Source organism: Lepidochelys kempii, chromosome 26, assembly GCF_965140285.1.
Source record: "Lepidochelys kempii isolate rLepKem1 chromosome 26, rLepKem1.hap1, whole genome shotgun sequence".
In the NCBI taxonomy this organism is placed as follows: domain Eukaryota; kingdom Metazoa; phylum Chordata; order Testudines; family Cheloniidae; genus Lepidochelys; species Lepidochelys kempii.
In genome coordinates, this window is record NC_136405.1 from 13,769,753 (window position 1) to 13,782,670 (window position 12,918).

A 12,918-nucleotide genomic window follows, 5' to 3' on the forward strand; every position below is an offset into this window, starting at 1 on the left:
CTCATCGAACCACTATACTACTGTGCCAGAATCAGGGCTAGACTCTTGGAATCCTGATCTGCAAGATTATACTGCCGTCTAGCAAACTGTTCGATAATCCACTGGTAAAGTGTGTGTCAAATCCACCTCTAGTGGCTGCTCCCCATAAATGACAATTACTCATGTATGAAGCAGTAGTGCATTGTGCTGGGGATTGGCAGCCCAGAGCTCAAGGCCTAAAATAACCCATGGAGGGGAGCTGTCATAGTTGGCTAGAATATAAGTTGTTTTCCCAGTTTTCTGTTTTAAAAGAAACAGGTTTATAATTGTCACGGTGAGAAGATAAGCTTTAAAAACAGGTTTTATAATTAAAAGAACATTACAATCAGTTAATTAGGGCATGAGGCACAACCAAACCCAGGTGTTCCACATATTTTGATTCCTTTTCATATATTGCAATTGCTGGTGTCACATACTGGCGAGGTGGAAGGTTGAGAGGTGTGCTCGGCCTTCCTCTGCCACTCAAGTCAATGACAGTCTCTGCAGGGGAACTCCATCGTCCCATTGGCCTATGCAAAGTACCGCCCCGCTCTGTGCTTCAGCTCCCCCCATTTGTAAATGAGGGATAATAACACCTCCCTACCTCACATGGGTGTTGTGAGGACAAATGCATTAAAAATTGGAAAGCGTTTTGAGATCCACAGATGAAATGCACTATACGAGAGCTATACGCAGTGGTGAGGCCTAGCACAGGGGTGAGGTAATATCTTCACCAGCAGAAGTTGGTCTAATAAAAGAAATTAACTCACCCACCATGTCTATGTAAGAGCTAGGCATTATTATTATTAATTATAATTCTTACACACTGCGCTGAGTTCCCTACACAAATGTCAGAACTAGCATTGGTCAGTATAAGGTAAATATATTGAAAGAAAATTTTAAAAAACGGTTTGTTCTGTATCGTTCATTTCTTGACAAAAAATTGAAATTAAATTTTTCAATAACATTACTTTTTGTTTTGGTGGGAAATGTCCCGCTTTCTCTATTTTTTCTCCTTGTTTTACTCAGGTGAATAAAAGCAGTGTTGTTTTTTAAAGTGAAAGGAAAGAGGATTTTCTCCCACAATCATGAAACAAAGAGTTTTGGATTTTTTGTTTGTTTCAAAACCCTGTCAAAATCTGAAAAAATTAACATGATTTTTTCCACAAAATGTAACTGAAACCTCAATGAAAAAGTAATTGAAATAATTTCAACCAGTTCTTGTCATAATCAAAATAGACCAATGGCCTAATTCTTCCTACTTCCCCAAATCAGTGGGGACTTTGGCTTTTTCCCCCTCCTTCTCTCTTGTCTTCTCCTCTTTCTACTTTACCATTATCATTCGTTATTTTAATTGGGGTAGTGCCTGTGAGCCAAGGGTGCCAGAACCTATGTAGAAGTGGGGGGGGGGGTGTGGGGGGGACAAGGCCAAAATGCCCCCTCCATCTCTGCACCGGGCTGCTCCAAGGGTGAGCCAGCTGCCCTCTCTTCTGACGCCACAGAAGCCCCTGGTGGGTGAAAGGTGTAATTGCAGCACCTCCCTGACAATGCATTATTCTGAGGGGGGCTGGGGGGAATTTGTGGGGGACATGAATTCTGCACTAATATTTCTTTTGTTAAAAAGATGGGGCATGGCTGTGAGCCCCACTTGCGGGTCAGGAGCCCATTGTGGTAGGCGTTGTACAAACAGAACAAATAGATGGTCCCTGCCCCAAAGAGCTGACAATGTAAATAGAAGAGAAAAGACAAAACAGAGGGACAGAGACAGATGGGGGACTACAAGGAAACAATGAGACAATATTGGTCACCACGCTAGGCAGTGGTCTCAGTACTTGTCAGACTTCTAGTCCTTGGTTCGATTTTGACTGAGGAAGCTGAAGAAATAATTTAACTCTTTGTTCTGAAGACCGTGAGCTTCATGGTCATCCCTTCCTCCTGTGGGAGGGATTTCCAGACTGTCGTGCAGACATGCGCCATTCTCCTTCAGAATGTATGGTTCCATAGTTTTGAGGAACTTGGCTCTCAAGAGGAGCAACCATGGAAAAATGGAGGCTCTGTGACGTATCTTGGGCTAATTCCATTGAGGATCTTGAAGAGTAATAAGAGATCTTGACCTATTAGTTCACAGCCATGTCAAAGAGGACCTACCATATCTCTTTCTTTGTCCATTTTACTTCAACAGCCAATACAATCTTAGTTAACGATAAACAGCACAGACAAAATTCAAAAGAAAACAATAATTCCCCCAAATATCTTCTGATCACTTGGGCTCCTACATTAGAAAATCAGACAGTGACCCCCTATTCCTCAAAACAGTGGCAAAATAAAGTAACACCTTGAGTACAGAGGTGCAAGATGCATGCACAGTGAAATACCACAACACAGCATTACAGTGAAAATCGGGGGGACAGACTCCACCATCTGATTGCCTCGACCTTCACCCCTCTGCCCTTTATTCACAATATTGTGATCCAAGAAAAGCTTGAGCTTCCAAATCAAAGCAAACATTTTCTCCCCTGCAGTAGATACAGGTTTTGAAATGGAAAGTGCTGAGCTAATGAAGCTGGTTGATCGAAAGCTCAGACTCTTTTTGTGTGCACCTATGTAGCTCAAGCTATATCAAGGAAAACATAGGTCGGGAGAGCGCCCTATAACCCCCATATTCATCATTTATATATAATTGTGATATTTCACATAAAGCATGCCGTGTGAGGTATCAGGGGAAAGGTTATGATCTGCTGAAAGCCACTGTTCTATCTAAATATGTTTATTATTAGTGCATATGAAGTTATGAGATTGTGTTGTATCGTTGTCACTAAAATATGCTGTGGGTTTGGGAGGCGCCCAGATACTAGCTCTCCAGAGACAATGACAAGGGAGGTAACCAACACCCGGGTGGGTGCTGAACAAGCATCACCAGCCATTGTCCAGTCAGGGAGCTACAATTCAATGACTCATTGGCACAAGGCCACACCAGAGAAATCGCTCAACCTTGCCTGGGGACATAGCAATGTCCACCAGACATGCCTGCACTTTTGTTCTCCAAGCTCATGGGACTAAGGGTATAAAACAGAACACAGGGGCCCCATGCTTAGCCTTTTCTGCTCCCCACACTTATGCTGAAAGCAACAAGGACACTGAGAAGACTGAAGATTCCAAAAGGAGACTGGCCTAGGTTTCAAAGGTGAAACCTGTGTACTATGAACTGCAGTATTCAGTGGGGTGAGAAAAACTGCTTAATCTAGATTTTGGCCAGTCTAATAGGGTTGAGAGTTTAGACTGTGTGCTTATATTTTCTTTTCTTTTGGTAACTAACTCTGACTTTTTGCCTATCATTTATAATCACTTAAAATCTATCTTTTGCAGTCAATAAACTTGTTTTACTGTTTATCTTTACCAATGAGTTTGCCTGAAGTGTTTTGTAAATCTGCTCAGGTTTACAAAGGCTGGTCTATATCCACTTTCCATTGATGAAGTGGTGAACCAATTAATAAATCTGCATTGCTCATCTTGAGCAGTGCAAGACAGTACATTCCTGAGCTACAAGGATGGGAGCTGGAGGGGATTTGCTTTATGCCTTTCTCAGAGTGATTCATGACCGGCTCTGGGAGCATTCCTGCACTCTAGCTGGGTGTGGGGCTCCACATGCGGTTGTGCTGAGTGATCACAGCACCTGGAGGGGTTTGCTGCTTGTCACTAGCAAAGCATTCTGAGAGAGAGCCCAGGCTGCAGAGTGAAGGGGGCACAGTGGTCCCATAGTCCCAGGCTGCATCCCGGGGATCCTGTCACAGTAGTTTTTATTTAAATGTGATGGATGCTTCCCGTCTTTATCAGTTACTGATGCAAATGTAACTATCAGTGTTTGGCAGAAGGAAGGAGAAGCCACAGGTGAAAATATACATGGAATACGGAACACTGAAACAATCTTCAAAGATGACTCACATTTTCTTCCCAAAATTATTTCCGTTAATGAATGACGTTTATCACAGAGATCCATCTCATTGGAACAAACCATCAAGGAAAGTGATCGATTCGCCATTTTGTGATGTCCTTAAATCAGTGGGTGCCTTTCTGGAAGATTCTTTAGCCAGATACAAGCTACTGGGCCCAGTGCAGGGGTAACTGGGTGAAATTCTATAGCCTGGGCTATTCAGGAGGTCAGGCTATGATCTCATGGTCCCTTTTGGCCTCAAAATCTATTAATCTGAATCTTCTAGATGCTAACAAAAGGTCCAACATACTAACATTACATGAGAAGAACACAGGAATTATCAGACTGGATCAGACCCAAGATCCATCTAGTGCAGTATTCTGCCTCTGACACTCTGGCACTAGATCTTACAGACAAAGGTGCGGGGACAACCTGGTGCCTGGAAAAGTTGCTTCCCAACCCCTATTAGGGTTTAAATTCCTTCTAAAACTCTTGTTGTTGTTTGTAATCCTTCCTACTATAACTCTGAATCCTCTCAGTATCCATAGAAATGGCCATTTAAAAAATCCTATTAACTCTTGACCTCTGTGGTATCTTGAGGCAGTGAGTTCCACAAGTCTAATTTTGCATTGTGTGGAAAAAGTATTTCCTTTAACCAGTTCTGAACTAGACAGCTTTCCATTTCATTGACCATCCCCTTGTTCTTGTTTTATGAGACAGGGAGATCTGGAGCATTCGATCTTCCTTCACTAGATCTGCCATTATTTTGTATGTCTTTATCAGGTCTCTTCTTCTGTGCCTTCTCTCTAATGTTAACATTCCCAATAATTTTCAGCATTCTTCAATAAGGTGGTTTTCCCATGATTTAATTTCCCAGATATATATGTTGCAAAGTGAAGGTCCATTAAAACACTGGAACAACTTACCAAGGCCTGTGATGGATTCTCCATCTCCGGAAATTTTAAATCAAGATGGGGTGTTCTTTTCAAAGATCTGCTCTAGTTCAAACAGGGATTAATTCCGGGAAGTCCTACAACCTGTGTTAGACAGGAGGTCAGACTTAATACTCATAATGATCCTTTCTGGTCTTAAAAGTACTTCCAAATGTACTGGGAAGCCCAATCCTTGGCAGATGCTGGTTGTATTATAGCTTCCACTGATAGATATCCAAAGTTTATTTCTCTTGTATACTTCGGGAATATTTGTTTCGTTTAGCACGTCAATAAAATACTGTTGAATTGCATTGTTTGGAATCTCTCTCTCTTTCCAAGTCAGAATAGTGACCCTTCCTGTCCCTTCTCCATGGAGTGGGTACTCCAGACCCACAATTCTGAAAGTCTTGAAGTCACATGGCTCATAGATGCTGGGGAGAAGGTGTCATGTTTACAGGTTTTTCCCTTCCTGAGGTGTGAATCTGCTACTTGCTGTATGTCTGAAACAGGGAAGCAACTAACATGCTTCAATTCGTCCATCTCTGGTCTGCCTGCAGATGGAAACTGTAGTCCTACTGCCCTCCATTGTACTCCACCCTGGAGAGGACAGCCTGCACCAGGTATGTCCCCAGAATCTGGCTGTTAGTAGCTGGAATTGCAGAGATTGCCTGGATTTGGGTTGGAACAGGTGTCCTCAAGCAAGCAGTGACGTGGAAACCTCAGGGGCTGCATGAAGCATGCCAGAGCTTGCAGAAATAGTCATTCCCAAACGCTGCAAACAGGGCAGAGATCCAGAGCCAACGCATTGTAGCACCCTGGAGGAAAGCAGTGCAAGCAGGCTTCTGGCAGCTGGCTCACTCGCTGTATCCCTGCTGGGACCATGCCTGAAACAGGCTCCAGAGACATCCCAGAACATATGTGGCACTTCCCCAGGAGTGCTGGAGACATTAGGCTGGCCTCCTACACTGCAGTGCTCAGAGTGGGATGAAACAAGCCAGGGAATTCCTGGGACTCACAGCCAGGTCTGAGCGGGGAAGCGGAGCCCAGAGGAGATGGCAAAGTCCGAAGGGAAGTGCAGCTATTTCAGCACCACCAAACCCAGCCATTCACAAATCATCTGTCAGGAGCAAGGGCCAGCAGCTACCTGGTTCCCTGCTCGCTTAACCCCCCAGACAGTCTAATGAGGGCAGCTGGCCCCAATTTGGCCACCTGAGTGGCCCAACCTCCCGACTGGCTGAAGGGATCAGCAGACCTGGTCTTGAGGCGAGCACCACAGGGCTGGCTGCTCAGATCATTTGCCCATGGCTGTGACAGCTTCTGTGCCTGCTTGGCCCAGGCCTGCACCTGCTTTTTGCAGCCTTGGACCCAGCCCTGCTCCTGCCTGCCTCACTCCAGGTAACCCAGCTCTGGTTCCTGATTTCTGCCTCCAATTCTCACCTGGGCTCCAATTCCAGACGGCTGATTCATGCTCCAACCACTAGGCAAGACTGCTCATTTCTCAGTCCTTGCAACCCTCCCCGCCCCCGCCCCAAAAGATTGGATTAAAAATCATGAGATTTTTTTAAAAAGTCCAATTGTGGGTTGTTTTAATTTGCCCTCTAGTTTCTGAGCCTTTAGGGCGCGCTCTGGGTCATGTTTTCAAGCTTTGCTCTGCCAACACGTGGCCCAGAAAGTTTTGTATTAAATGAAGGCTGAGAGTCTCACTTAAGCACCTGAACCCAGGAAATGCGGCTTTTAGCGAAACAGCCCGTATCGTGGGGCTCAGGTACAAACGTGAGTTGGCAACGCTGAGTGATTCGGCTCTTTCAGTATCCTTGCCATTTCACGCTGCCTTCTTCTCCGAGCCTGTACCTGAATTACTGTATAAAGAAAAGGAGGACTTGCAGCACCTTAGAGAATAACAAATCTATTAGACTCTAAGGTACCACAAGTCCTCCTTTTCTTTTTACGGATACAGACTAACATGGCTGCTGCTCTGAAACCCATGAATTACTGCAGGCTCCAGATATTTACAGCACTCCGCTCTCTCAAGCTCACCATGGAGAAGCGGCCACTGATCCAGAATGAAGGGTTGTAACTCATTTTCCTTTACGAACCACATTTTGTCCCCCCAATCTAAAATTCACACCACGCTCAGAAAAAATTTAAAAGCAATATTGCCCTCAAAATGTGCGTGTAAGGTCTATGGGCAGTGTTTCTTTATACTACATGTGACAAAAGAGAAGTTATGAGACATGAACAATTATCAGTGTTCGTTAAATCTACACATGTTTTCTGCTATGTAGCATGAACCGAAAGTATAATTTACTGGACTCCTCAAGCTGAGATCTGATGCTCAAAACCAGCACATTCTAATTTTAAAAGTGATTACCTTTTAAGTAATAACATGCCAGTGGCTTTCGCATTTAAAAACATAAGTCTCTAGAGATAGACGTCAGCATATAACCCAATCAGCTTTGGAGAAATCTTCCACCAAAATGGAAGCTGATTGGAAAAGCTGATCGGCAATTGAAGCAGATGAGAAAAAGAAGTGATCAGCCCACATAGGAGGTGCCCTGGGCGGATCTTTTTGCCAGAACCTAGCTTGAGAACAGAGAGATGATGAGAATTCAGATTCCATGGGGTGGATTCAGTTGGTTGAGATGTGCAGCACGGACGCAAATGCTGAACTTCACCATCAGGGTTTAAGTTATTAAATGCTAAAACAGGTTGGTACTCGGAGCTACCCTAAGGTCCGGGGAGCTCTGATCCTGCGGAAGTTCACAGGGGTGCTGAGAGTTTTCCTGACCTCTGGTTCAGCTACAGTGTGCTCTGTTACACCTGCCAGCACCCCTCCTAGGCACAGTAAGGCCCTGGGAGTGGCACACTTCTGCTGGGGACTGTCTAACACCCCCCCCGGAAAGCGGAGGGGGGTGAGGACCCCCCCAGTGACATTTCAGATGCACTTCTCCAGGCTTCTGGCTGACAGACACACAGATTTCAGAGTAGCAGCCGTGTTAGTCTGTATTCGCAAAAAGAAAAGGAGTACTAGTGGCACCTTAGAGACTAACCAATTATTTGAGCATGAGCTTTCGTGAGCTACAGCTCACTTCATCGGATGCAATAACAGAGGGCATCAGGTCCTCCGTGCACAGAGCAGTACTTGGAACTTGGACAGTGGGAAGTCTTAGGGGTGCACATACATAGATTCCAAGGCCAGAAGGGACCAGTGTGATCAGCTCATCTGACCTCCTGTCTAGCACGGGCCAGAGACCTTCCCCCAAACATTTCCTAGAACAGACCCTTTAGAAAGTCAAAGAAGCACTTGAAGAACCCTAGGCCTAACCTGGCGAGCTTTGTCTGGGACAAGCCTCCATCGCAGCATTTCTGGTTAGTAACCCCAGCAGCTGCATTTCCTGGCTTACACATGTCCTAATTTCAAAGGGATTTGTTCCCCTTTCCTTGTCATTTAACCCAATGGCGCCCAAGCCACGGCCACATTTTGCCCCTCTGCCCCCACATCTGCAGGTGCCAGTGTGCCCTTTGGGAAGCGTTGCCCTGAACCACCACTTCTAGATGTCGGGAAAGAGGAGTGAGGCAGGAGACGCCCCAAATCCTGACTACACAGCAGAGCCAAGCACAGAGCCCTCACGCTGCCAGGCCGTGAACGAGACGCCCCTGGGAAAGTTTCCTATCTGTTCCTCCAGAGATGGCCTGCCCTGATTCTCTCACCGAATGGAGCAGGAGATGCTCTGCAGTCAGGGGGGGTTCATGCCTTGGCCAAGGCAATCATCAGCTCATGATTGTGACACGTTCCTGGACAGGCTGGGCTTCCTCCCTCTCCTGGGCTCCTCTCTGATCTTTTTTTTCGGGGGCGGGGGAGGTTGGGGGGGAAGAATCATATTTTTTAGCTGTTGTTTGTCTCAGCCGCATCCAAACCCGAAGGCTGAAGCCATCGAGAGAAAGCATTTGGCATTAGTGCTGGTGTCAGGAGCTGCTTGTGATTGACAAATGGGGGGGTCCCCGTGGAGCTCATTAAACTCGACCTCAGCCCTCCCCCCGGGAGGCCTCAACACAAGACTGATCAGCTTGAGTTTAGACCCCTGTTCCTCTGCCATTAGAATGCGCTGGCTTCTCTGCTGATGCGTTGACTGGGCCGGGGTTTTCGGCAGCATTAATTCCGTTTGGAGGCACAGATGCTTTTCCTGCTAATGACGGGCCGCGGCGGGAAGGTGGGTCAGTCGGTGCTGGAGGACCCCCCAGGCACCTGACAGCGTGATTATTCATGAAGGCCTTCCTGCTTGCAGACACTTGCCTGCCTCCGCTCCGCTCCCGTCTCCAGTGATAGTTGTTTCCTCTGGCTTTCTTGGGCAGTCCTGGAAGACAAGGTTGCTGCATCAAAGTGAAACTTATTTTCTTCAGAGCCTCCAACTTGCCGGCGCTGCCCAGATGGATCAAACACTGAGCAGGCCCAACGCCTGATGTTGGGGCTGATAGGAGAGGGAGTGATGGGGCAAATGACAGGGGAAAAGAGCTGGGGACATGCCTAAAGATGGGGATGTGCAAACGGGCTGGATAGAGGCTGTGGCCACAGAGAGAGGAGCCCGTCGCCCATTTCCAGAACTGAGAGCAGCCAGCTGAAGCCCAGGCAGACAAGGTGTGGGCAAAGGCAGCCCGGGAGCCTCAAGGAGAGGAAGTTTCCATTCACCCCTCGGCTGGCTGTTCAGCCAGCTGCTCCAGGGTACCAGAGAGAACTGAAGTAGAAAACACAGATGCATGCCCACGAAGTTCCACACACGTGTACGCACACATGCAAAATAATGCACACACCCCTGCACACCAATTCACATGCACACACGCCTTGGCACATGGACACACCGGCCCGCCAGGGCGCCCATACATGCACACGGGCACTCACAAATGCACACCCTCGGACACATGTATGCACACCACATGTACAAGTCAGTTGAGTTTGGAGGGGAGTGTGAGAAAGGGGGGGGCAAGGGGAGGACAGAAGGCATGTGGCAATTGGGTCTGGGTTTCAGACAGGCCTTGGGGGCTCTGTGGGGAGTAATCAGCAGAATGTGGAGGGGGAGCATTGCTCAATCTGCTTGTACTGAGGCAGGCAGGTGAGGAAGGGACACAGCAAAGAAACGGCTGGAATCAGCCAGTTGCCTCCATGGGCCTCTTCTCTGGCATATGGGGCACTGATCAGTTTTAGGTGTGCAGCAGAAATTACCATATGTAAATGATTCATTAGCACATGAATTGGGACAGGTAGCTTCATGGCCTTGCAGCCATGCGCATGCTGTGCCTACAATCTCCCAAGCCGCCTCTGCTATTGTAGATGCATTCCTGGGTGCCCCCAGATTCACTGCCAAAGCAGTGTCCACACATCTTCCGGGGCTGAGCGCGTGGAAAGCCCATTCCCAAGCACAGCAGGGGTTGCTTCCCATCTATTCAGGTGAATGACGGCTAGATAAAGCCTTGTCTGTACTGGGATTGCTTGCACTGGGGTCACTGAACCAAAGTCAGTGTAAATCCCTAAGGAAGACACGCTGCTGCAATGTTGTAATTACGAGACCATGCTTTTAGCGGCCGATCTCAGATCACTGTACAGAGGAGCTCCGTATCATTTTTGCCATTTTACAGATTTGGGAACTGAGGCATAGAGAGGAGCTGTGTCTAGCCCCCGGTGACCCAGCAGGCCAGTGGCAGAGCTAGGAGCGGAACTGGAAGGTGCATGTCCTGGGCCCCCGTCCCATATAGCATCCACACCAGAGCAGTTCTCTCTGGCTTCAAACTAGGGTAGACAGCCCTATTGCAGGTCCCTTTTAATGCCAGTCCCTCATGTCTACATTCGGGGTCAGCACTGGGGTAGCTACATCAGTGCAAAACCTCCCCACGCAGATGATGTCTCAGTCCACGTTTGGGGCAGCTGAAGAAGAGAAATCGCTGCGATCCTCCAGACAGCACCAGGGATGCTGTCAGAGCCTCCTTCAAACGCCAACAGCTACCGCATGGCATGGCTAAACCTGCTCAGAGGAGGAAGATACATGGAAGAGTCTGCGAGGAAATCCCCTTCTTCCACCCTTCGCCTGCAGCCCCTCGAAGGAAGCGCTCTGACTCAGGGAAGCCTCTCCCACTTGTCCATCAGTGGAGACAGATGCTCAGGGATAAGCAGGCCTTGATACTTACCTGGCAGGGGAGATACCATGATCACGAAGGTGGTTTTCCCAGGGTGAGGCTCATCCATTGCACTGCGGGTGTGCTGACCCCTGCGATTTCCCCCAATTTGGGAAACTCGACTTGATTCCATACGCTGGCCTGGGAACAAAAGCTCTTGCACTCCCTCTAGATGTGAAGTGGGGGAACTGAGGGAGTCTCCTACCTGCTGCCTACATGGCTCTCTGGCACCCCTTGTGGGCCAATGGGGAAAACAGGGGTTCCTGTGCCTTGCGGGCAGGCGGGATTTGCATATACCCCATGGGACTTGCATAATGTACCCCAAACTGCACAGTCCAGACCCACCTCCCGGCCCAAGAGCTCAGGCTCCAGGCCTGCTGCATCCAGCTCGTGCCCCGGCAGTAGGGGCTCTGCCAGCGTGCCATTCCCATCTTCCCATGAGAGGAGAGCTGCAAGTAAAGGTAGGATTTTCTGCCAGTCAGGGCTCTGGCAGTGAACCAGCCAGCTCTTCCACTGGCCCAGCAGCAGAGCTGGGAAGGCTGGCCGCGCGGAGTGGAAGACACACACTGGCAGTACAACCAAATGTATGCTTCCACTTTAATAGACCCCTACGGACAGTTTCTGGCAGCGCCTGCAGGGACGGGCACAAGGGCTCCTTGCTTCCTTCCTTAATACTGTGTGAATAAACCGCACCCCACAGCAGCTGTCTCCGATTGTTCTGAAGCCACCACTGTCCCAGCGGGAGGAGGCGGCACTGCATTGGGAACCTCAGTCCCATTTCCGAACTTGTCAGCAGAAAGAACAAGTCTTTTCATGCAGCCATCAGAGCCGGCTTGTCTAGCAAGGACTATGGCCTGGAGACGTCCCCAAGCACCCCTGCCCTTTAGAGAACTTAGTGTTTCTTCTAGCCCCTCCTGCATAGAGAGGGGGTTAGTTTGCCTGCTTTGGAACCACTCCTCCCATCCCAGGAGCCCGTGAAGGGCTCTTTGCTGAGCAAGGAAGGGGTGGGCAGTCAACAGGCAGTGGACAGGCCAGGGAGGAGTGGGCAGTTTGGGGGCAGGTCCAGGATGATACTTCCAAAGACGCCATCCCCTCCAAGGACCAAGGCATGGCATGGAGGCATAGGTCCTGGTCCTGCACAGAGAGGTCCTGTGCCTCCTAAGGCTTGCGTGGGATGCTTGGCTTATGACCCGACTCCCCAGTGGACCGAAGTAGACCTTTGGAACACAAAACCAGAAACATGTACTATATCAATCACCCATCCTTCCCCTTCAAAGCAATTGGTAAGCCAGGCACGAGGCAAGACTTAAAGGTATTCAACCTGTCACAGCCTCTGCAAGAGCAAGGGGAGGATTTGAACTCAGGACCTTCAGCATCCAGAGCAAGGGTGAAACCTCAGCACCAGAAAGTTGCTTCCTATCTAGCCCTTCCCGTCTCCTATGGAGGAGCTTGTGCATTTCTAGGCAGGCAGAATTAATTCCCCAGTGAATGGTATAATTTCGCTCAAGGCGCACGTGCCATCTCTAATACTCAAGCCAGACTCACTCACAGACACTGGTATTCGGAAAACAGACACCAGGGAAGCACAGGATCTTTGGGGATCCGGCCTTCATGGCACTCACCATGAGCCCTTGAACAAGGTATGGAACAACCCCACCGCCATCATTAGCATTTGAGCCCGAAGCCTCCAGCTTTGTAACACGGCTTCTGCTGCTAAAGCAGCAAGCTTAACTAGATCAGCTAGCAGCGGGAGAAAGCTTTACTCCTCCCCCAGTGGCTCTGCTCCAGAGGTTCTTGTGCTGTTCCAGGAGACGGGAGAGCTTTTGCTCGTAGTGATGATCTCAAAAAGGGATGTTGGCGGTTGGGGCCTCA

General features: G+C 48.5%; 1 pseudogene; it reads left to right on the forward strand.

Moving 5' to 3' along the window:
• The first annotated feature begins 11,050 nt into the window (after window positions 1-11,050).
• On the forward strand, window positions 11,051-11,177 carry LOC140903726 (U1 spliceosomal RNA; annotated as a pseudogene).
• Window positions 11,178-12,918: the final 1,741 nt, after the last annotated feature.